The sequence below is a fragment of the Tamandua tetradactyla genome, chromosome 17, assembly GCF_023851605.1.
Source record: "Tamandua tetradactyla isolate mTamTet1 chromosome 17, mTamTet1.pri, whole genome shotgun sequence".
Taxonomy (NCBI): Eukaryota; Metazoa; Chordata; class Mammalia; order Pilosa; family Myrmecophagidae; genus Tamandua; species Tamandua tetradactyla.
In genome coordinates this window covers 30,389,011-30,397,789 of record NC_135343.1, presented here as the reverse complement: position 1 = coordinate 30,397,789, position 8,779 = coordinate 30,389,011, and the positions used below count along the sequence as shown (strand labels likewise).

At 39.4% G+C, this 8,779-nt stretch overlaps 1 pseudogene; it reads right to left on the bottom strand.

The window, feature by feature from the left end:
• Positions 1-437: 437 nt before the first annotated feature.
• LOC143661125 (cysteine dioxygenase type 1-like) lies at positions 438-1,231 on the bottom strand (annotated as a pseudogene).
• Positions 1,232-8,779: the final 7,548 nt, after the last annotated feature.

Sequence of the window (8,779 nt, the reverse complement as noted above, 5' to 3'; positions counted from 1 at the left end):
AAAAAAAATCCACAAATCTAAAAAAATTCTCTCCAAACATTAAGAACACACAAAATATATTTAAGACATGTACAATAAGTCCTCCAGGTAGTAAGGAAGGCATTGATGTCTGTAGTATCTTGTTTTTACTTATTGCTAATTACTGTTCAGATAGCAAAGATATTCCAGAAGCTATAAAAACCCATACTGACATTCCAGGTACGGTTACATCGGCATTAGAGCCCAGAACCATGAGAGCACTTGGATTTGACCTTCAAAATCACAGACTTTTCTTTAATGACACTTTCCTTCTGCAGTAGCTCAGGATCCTATTTGCTTACTTAATGCCTTACAATTAGCATCTGCCTAATCTACCAGAGTAGATCTAAGTATTGGTTTATTTAAGTGTATTACTGGACAGCAAATGGGAGGAGGACTTTCCCTCCATAACAAAACTTTCAGCAGACCTTAAAGTAAAGCGAAGAGTTTGGTGCTCCTTGGTTGTTCTCCAGTGAACCTGAATTTTTTTTTTTTTAATTTTTTTTACATGGGCAGGCACCGGGAATCGAACTTAAGTCCTCTGGCATGGCAGGCAAGCGTTCTTGCTGCTGAGTCACCGTGGCCCCTCCAGCCTGAATTTGTAAATGCAGTCCTGATTCCAAATGTGCTATGGAATGTTATGGTGACCTTGTTTTTATGTCCTGTTTTTTGATCAAAGGCGTATCATGTATCCAAAGGTGGACTGTACAAGTGAAGGTGGTTCCCTTTGGCTGATATTCTCTACCCGCTGTAAGCCAATGGAATCACTGATGTAGGCACTCTGGTTTTCCCTCAAGATTCTTTCAGACTTCTTGATCATCTAGTTGGATGTTTTATGAGGCCAGGCAAGCAGGGTCTCCTTTCGATTTCCCTGCAGCAGCTTCATAAAGCAGTGGGAGTTGGTGTGACGGTGGCTACTGCCGCCTTGCCATTCTCCCCGACACAGAATCATCAGATTAAATTTTCCATTTCCTCGAGCTACAAGATTTCGAGTATACCTGTATTTGTCAAACTTGGCGGCTGCCCAGTTGATGGACTCGCTTTGGTAGACTTCCATGACCGCCGGCGCCTCTTCGATATTGATCTGGTCGCAGGCGAAGAGTTGGTGCAGGACGCGGATCGGCTCCACCAGGGGCCGTGGCTTTAGCACCTCTGTCAGCAGCTCCACTCGTCTCACTGCTGGGCTTCCGTGGAGGAATTGAGTCAGGCACATACACGTCAAATCCCCAAACGCCTGAGTGCCAAAATGCAAAGAAACCCTTGCAGAGATATCAAGAGGAGGCCCCCTCCGCCCCCCTCCCCCATCCCTTCCTCCCCCCGCCCCTCCCCCTTCCCGGCAGCCTGGCAGGTCTCGCTGGGCTCACAAAGGATGTGTGACACGCAAATCAGGACCAAATCGAAATGTATGCATTTTTAATAAACTATTTGGGATTGCTTTGTATTTCAAAAATATCAATAAATAAAGAAGTAGAGACTTGTTTATTCCAAATTGGAAGGCGTTCCCTTTTTCACATTTGCTGTGCTACTGTTTCTCAGTTATATTCAGAAACATTCAAATGCTTAACTAGTCTTCAGGTGAGTTATCTGTTTTATATGCTGTGGAAGCTGAAATTTGGTCTCGGCCCAGTCAAGCTCTGAATGTGCAGCTGTCTGCTAACCAAAGGACCGTGTTAGTCTCTTAAGCTTGCCTCCCTTAGGAGAGAAGAATATATACACTGCTCTTTAGACAAACTATCAGACCCGTTAGAAGTTTGATGCCATTCTTTGCCGTCTGCCTTTCCAGGAAAATACGATGCTTTCACCCACTCCTTCGCCTGTCCTAGTTAATCTGTAACCCCTTCTGTGCGTCGAATGAGTAGTAAGAAACCACCCCACGTGTCATGAGACTCCAAGAGTATGAGCTTACACGCACCGAAATGCCTTTTGGGTCCCTATATCTGCCCTTCTGATTTTCACCTACAAGGTCTGGTGATTCTCAGACTGGCAGCCGTGGGAGCGGGGCTGCCCCTATCTTGAGTTAAGTTGTCAGTGAACTCAATAGTTCAGGCGGTGCCTGGAATTGTCTTCCGTCTCCCAGCTGGAACCCCTGTCCCTGCGGGCCCAGGTGGAAACATAGACGCTATGAATAATGGGTTAGGGTTTACTCAGAATTTCACAAGTCTTCATCCTTGAATCATATCCCTAACTGGGACATGTGCTTTTATTTGTGTATTAAACACATTATCACAGAATTTAGAGCTGGAAGTCACCTTACAAATCATCCAGTGCAGTCTCCTATTTTTATAGATACGCTTCTGAGATCCAGGATGGTTATTTGCTCTGTTTTAGTTTCCTAGCTTCTCAAAAAAAATTCCATGCAATTGGTTGGCTTAACCGCGGGAGTTGACTGGTTTGTGGTTTCTGAGGTTGCTTCCTCCTGGGATATCTGCTGGCTGGCCAGCAATCTATGAGAATATACATGGCAGCCTCTCCTTTCTCTTGCAGGTCCCTTTGACTTCCAGCTTCTGGCTGCTCCCAGCAGCTTCTCTCTCCATCTGACTGTCACTCTTCTTATAAAAGACCTTGATAATCTAAATTAAAGCCCAACCTGTTTCAACTAGGTCACACTTGACCGGAGCTTACATCTTGAAGAGATCTTATTTACAATGGGTCCCCACTCACCAGAACGTGGACTGAGTCTAAGAACATGTCCAAACTGGGGCACACAATTCAATCCATCGCAGCCACCCACCATCTATGTAAGGGGATGCCTTACTTAGAAATTTTTACTATTTTCTTGATTTACCAAAAAGCTTTAGGAACCCAGATTGAGAAAGAGAAATGGCAGCTTTTTTCTTTCAAGGGCTTATTAAATTAGAACTGAATATTTAGAACCATGGATAGTCGCTGTTGGCTTAGCTCTCTGATATGTTAAAATGTGTACAAACTATGTGAGATTACCTATCTCAATTCCAAACAATAAGCATTTATATCAGTGGAAGAATTGAGGATATCGTTTGAATGATTATGAAAATGCTTGTCCATATGGTTTATGAATTCTAAATATAGACATAACTTCTCTATCTTCTATTGAGTATATACTGATCTGTCTTCCTTGACATCCATTTTTATCTAGTTAACTACTCCCCATCCTGTTGAGACGAGTAAAAGTCAGGGAATAAATTTTTCTGATCACTTTTTTGTTAATATCATACATTTTATTACATATTAACATATGTATTTATTACATATTAATATGTACTTATTACATATTAATACATATTAACAAATGTAATAATACACATTTATTATTTCCAGAGTTTCTTGGATGATAATTTTTCTTGAAAAAATCCCATAAACTAGTAACTTAATTTTTGAAAAATTCCCAAGGACTGATAATTATTACTCTTGTATTATTTTGTCAACGTTTTTATTTTGCTAATCCTCAAGAATTTTTCAACCTCAATCACTTTGCTTTGAAAATCTGAGAATCTCTTGTACATTTACTGTTTATAATTATTTGTTATATAATTATATAACAACTTCCAGAATTCCATGGGAGTTGTCACTATGAAAAAAAAATACATTAAATATAATATTGTTTAGATGAGAAAATTTTAATTTTGGAGCTGAACATATGCTAAGGGAACCAAACAGGAATACAGTCTTTAGGGGATGCAAAAATAGTATTACCTGTATGCCTACTTTTCTCTTACCTGTTCCCCTAATATTGAGCAATTTCTGTAGCTAATCATGAGGGAAACTAAGCAAGGAAAGGGGAACATGGGTGACTAGTGTTGTCTCCCCATGGGAGAGGACTGGCTTGTTTGCTGCTTTCTACAAAAGGTACTAAGCCCTTGGCCTTGTTTTTCTCGACTGCAACAGCAGTCCTCTTGTGCCCATGGGAACTGGGAGGCAAGGCGAAACTCTGGCACCATAATAACATACCTTGTACTCACTGTGCTGAGAGTAATAAACCATCCTGCTCTCATGTAACAAGGCTTGTTGTCTACTTTTGGCATCTATGGCAGGGTAACAGGCTTACTCCTTGCCATCCTCTATGAGGCTGGGATTGTTCCTTGACAGAGATTCTAAAGCTGCTGAATGTATTGTCTATTGTCTTAAAAAAATAACTTGGAAATAGTTTAAAAGGAGTAAAAAAGTAAAGGCCTTGCTGGAGATAAAAAGTATTGTATAAATATGCAAATATTTGTCATTAATTAAATCAATGAATCCATTTATATATGTTATATAGGTGTGTGGCAGAGGGAAGCTGACTGGTCACTATGCTGGCAGGGTCGTTCAAAGATGTCATCTCTGTGTGTCACCTCAAGCAAGAGTCTGCATCTCAGATTTGGAATGTCGTGAACTTGGCATTGTTACATACATTGTTACATGAAATTGGGGTAGTAGCTCATGGATGAACTTACACTTATGAGTCATGTAAATCAGGGAGACAGTTTATTAATTTATTTTGGGAGATACCCTTTTCTGGCAAGCCAGTTCTACTATTTTGTTGAACAGGAAAGGCCCCTTCCAGTCATCAAGAAAGCTGGGAGGCCAATTTGTAATAAAAATTACATTGCTCTGTAAGGTCAGAATCAGAGCAAAGGAGGATGGTGGTGAGATCTGAAGAATCTTCTCCAGTGCTGAAATTGCTCCTTCCCCTAGGCAGGGCTGATTGACACGTTACAAACTTTCAGAATTTCTGGCTCCTTCTTATATATGTCTACTATCTTCTAATCTTCTTCTCTTGATAACCTCATTTTCTGGGATGTGTTGTTATAATAGATTAAGATATTTCCCCCCTTAAAGCATTTTTGGAAAGAGCCTGGGCTAATCAGTATCTCCAGGTCTCACTCTTAACTGTAGAGACATTCAATCTCTTGAGATGACTTCACCAATATCCAATATCATCTATTATGTGCTTATTATATTGGCATTATTAGCAGATATTTCAATGTTATTATAGCAAAAATTCTAATGTTACATATAATGCTATAATAATGTTATATTATCCTGCAGAGATCCTAATGTTAAAAAATACACTATGTATCTATAATTGGGTATATGGATAAGGCATTGATTTAATATTATGTATATGTGTTTGCACATACATATATATTGTCTAAAGTTCATGTATTCATTCAACAAATATGTACTTTGCATCTACTTTGTGCTCTATATTTTTGTAGGCACTGGAAATACAGTGATTAGGCAGTCAATCTCTCCATCATCCGTGGACTCACATTCTCGTGAGAGTTAACAAGGAGAAATATATGTTTATAGCATAATTTCAGAAAGTTGTACATTTGTGAAGAAAAATGAAGTCAGATAAGTTGAGGAAAGATGGGGGTGACTATTTTAGATGGTAGCATGATAAGTTTAAGTAATTCTTAGAGGTCTTAAACCTATATTGGGAAAGTCACTAAACAGAGCATTTGTGAATTCGATTATTTCCAGTTTGATCAAAAAAACCTGCAAGAACTCTAAAGTGAATATGCAACATTTGTCAAAAACTATGACATTCTCCTGTCTTTGTAACTCAACGCTATTATTGATTAGTTGTAAAAAGAAAATACAAAAATATCTTGTTCAAATGTAGTCAACATTTAAGTACTTGGAGAACACTGTTAACGGGGCTGACATTTGAATGTGTGATGAAATAGAGCGGATGCCACAGAAATTCAGATAATGTTGAGAAATTCTCAAGTTTTAGTCAGTATATTAGTCTTCTGTTCTTCTATGATCCAAAAAAAAGCATGCAGCATACGGTCATGTGTCAAAATAATTTTTTAAAATCCTATTTATGTGTGTAAGTTCACATAAGATGCAGCTTCTTTTGTATATTATATAATGATGCTAAAATGTGAGGTCATTTAAGGATTTGCCAAACAGGGAAAAAGACATTTTTTTTTTTTTTTTTTTGCAGTTTTTACATTAGGATACAATTATGCTCTGGAAAAGCACTTTTGCCTGAATACATCTTGCAAGTATGCTTTTGAGAGGGAATGAATAGCACACAAATTCTGATTTCTTTTAAGTCATCTTGCAAAACAGACTACAGATGCATGAGTTGAGCTTTAATAAAGTGCTAATTAGGAGTGCATGCCACAAGTTGAATGGTAGCTATGTAAAACGTACAGAGCTCTTGGCAGTTGAGGAACGGTGTATGACTTTTGGGGACATGCTGTGGCAGCAATGTACCTGTCATGTGATTCCCTGATTCTAAAACCTCCATTGCTGACAGGGACTTAGAGATTATCTATGCAAACTCAATTTACAGATGAGAGAGGTTTAGCATGGCAACGTGACTTGTTTAAAGTCACACGGCAAACCCGTCACCTGACCGGTGAGTTTGTGATGTGCTCCGTGGCCCAAGCTGCCTCACCTTCCCTCCCATTTGCTTTGCCACCATTTCGTTGAACTTCTCAGCGTGGGGGCTTAGAAACGAAATGAAATTCACACATGTAAATTGTCCTTTTGTTTGCTAGCTGCTCCAGTAAAATATTTTGCAGAACAGAAGAAAAGAATGACAGTAAAATGAAAATGAGGTTTAGGGATTTAATTTATCCATGGTTTTTTTCTCATGTCTCTGCCATAAGAGATTTTAGAAATTCATAAATGTAAATAAGGCAGTATCAAAAATGGAAGTTGGTAGGAGAGGATTAGGGAAGAGTTCGTGGTCAGAAAGAAGACAAGGTGAAATGGGGCCATGCCAGACACTGAGTTAAAAGACCACAATTCCCTGATCATAAATTATCTGTCCGGGAGTTTACTTTTCTAAATTTAGAGAGGAAAATATTAACCACTCTGCCTTCCTCTCCTTGTCTATAGAATGAATAAGTTTAACTGATTAATCTCTGAGGTCCTTTTAAAGTTTACTTGCCAAAGACTGGGAATCTACTCAGCTTTTTGGAAGTGCTGTTGGAAGATGCATGTGAAATTTTTGACTGAACTTATGTTACTGTCTCTAAATGCAACTAGAAAGCACTCATCTATCTTCAGGTCGATATAAGGCCATCCTTGATGATCAGTTAATTCATCTGTTAATTCAGAATTATAGTCAACTCTTTGTTCACCAGAGCTTGGGTATAAGGGGAAAAGGGGAGAAGGGAAAGAGCCCAGATAACTTTAAATCATGTCAAATGGAACTCCAGTTTGAGCAGGGCAGTATAGCGGGTGCTTAGGAGCATTCAGTGAGCCTTGTGCTCAAATCCCAACTTTACACTTACTAGCTATATGACCCCCGTTAAAGTCTTTAAGGCCTGTGATGATTTGAAGCTGTTATGTACCCCAGAAAAGCCATGCTCTTTTCATTCATTCCTGTGGGAGGAGACCTGTTGTGAGCAGGACTTTTTGATTGGGTTATTTTAACCGAGATGTGACTCACCCAGCTCAAGGTGGGCATTAATCCTTTCCTGGAGGCCTTCATGAGAGGATAAAAGACCTAAAAACCCAAGAGGCGCTGAGAGAGAAAAGCCCAGAGAGAGCTGAGAGTCACTGGAATCAGAAGCTGAAAGCCAGGGAACCTGGGAGTAAAGGAGCAGCAGGTGCCGCCATGTTCCTTCCCACGTGACAGAGGAACCCCGGATGCTCTTGGCCTTTCTTTGAGAAGGTATTGTCCTGTTGACACCTTAATTGGGACATTTTCATGAACTTAGAGCTATAAATTTGTGAACTAATAAATCCCCACTGCAAAAGTCAACCCATTTCTGTGACATTGCACTCTGGCAGCTTTAGCAAATTGTAACACGGCATGACATGATCTGGCCTCTGGCTATTTCTATGCCAGTATCTTTTCTTGTTCCCCACACTCACTGTGTTTCAACCACAAAGCCCTCCTCACTCTTCTGTGATTGGTCCAAAGATGTTCCCACCTGAGGGCCTTTGTATAGGCAAACTTTGCCTGGATAGCTCTTCCTACAGTATCTCCATGGAATATTCCTCTTTTCTTTTGGCTTTTCCTCATATATCATCTTTTAAGAGAAATCTTCCCTGGCTAGCTCAGCAATGATTGTTTTTACCATGTGTGGATTACCTCTATTATGAATTAGTTTTAAGGGGTTTTGATTAGATTCTGGGTCTAAAAATATGCCACCATCATTTGCACATTTGATCTGTATTTGATTTCAATTCTTCCACTTCAATCTACTCTGCTTTGGATCATAAATGGAAATGAGCCAGCAGGAAGGAGACTGCATCTATCTGCTCTGCATTCAAGTGCGAGTTCACTGTTCTGGAACCTGAATGCTATGAACTCTCACTAATGACCATAGAAATGAACCTAGAAAAATACTTTCATATGAATTAATTGAAATGATACAAATTAAAAACATGGCTAATGCAAATACAAGTAGATACAATCAATTTAAGTGAACGCATCAGACCATTCATGTGGCCACAATTCCTTAAGCCTCACTAAGTCAAATATTTTCTGTGTCTGACTAGTTTCATTTATGTCTCTTAAGCAGCTTGTCTTAGCATGGAAAGAACTGTAGTAGGAGAAAAGACCTCTGGCATAGTGGGCAACTGGGACGTAAGGGTTTGTGTGTGACATATGGCAAATTAACTTCTTCTTGGTTGTTGTAGCTGACAGGTACCTTGTCCTCCAAAATCAAAGTATTTGGAGAATGTAAAAAGTTTTCAGCTCTGCACTTTTCTTGGCTGTGTGATATCATAGACATTAAAAATAGACAACTAATACAGGAACACCTTTACAAGAGGGCATCAGTGAAAGTGCTTTTGCTTTGCATTCTCTCTCATTCTCTATCTACCCTCC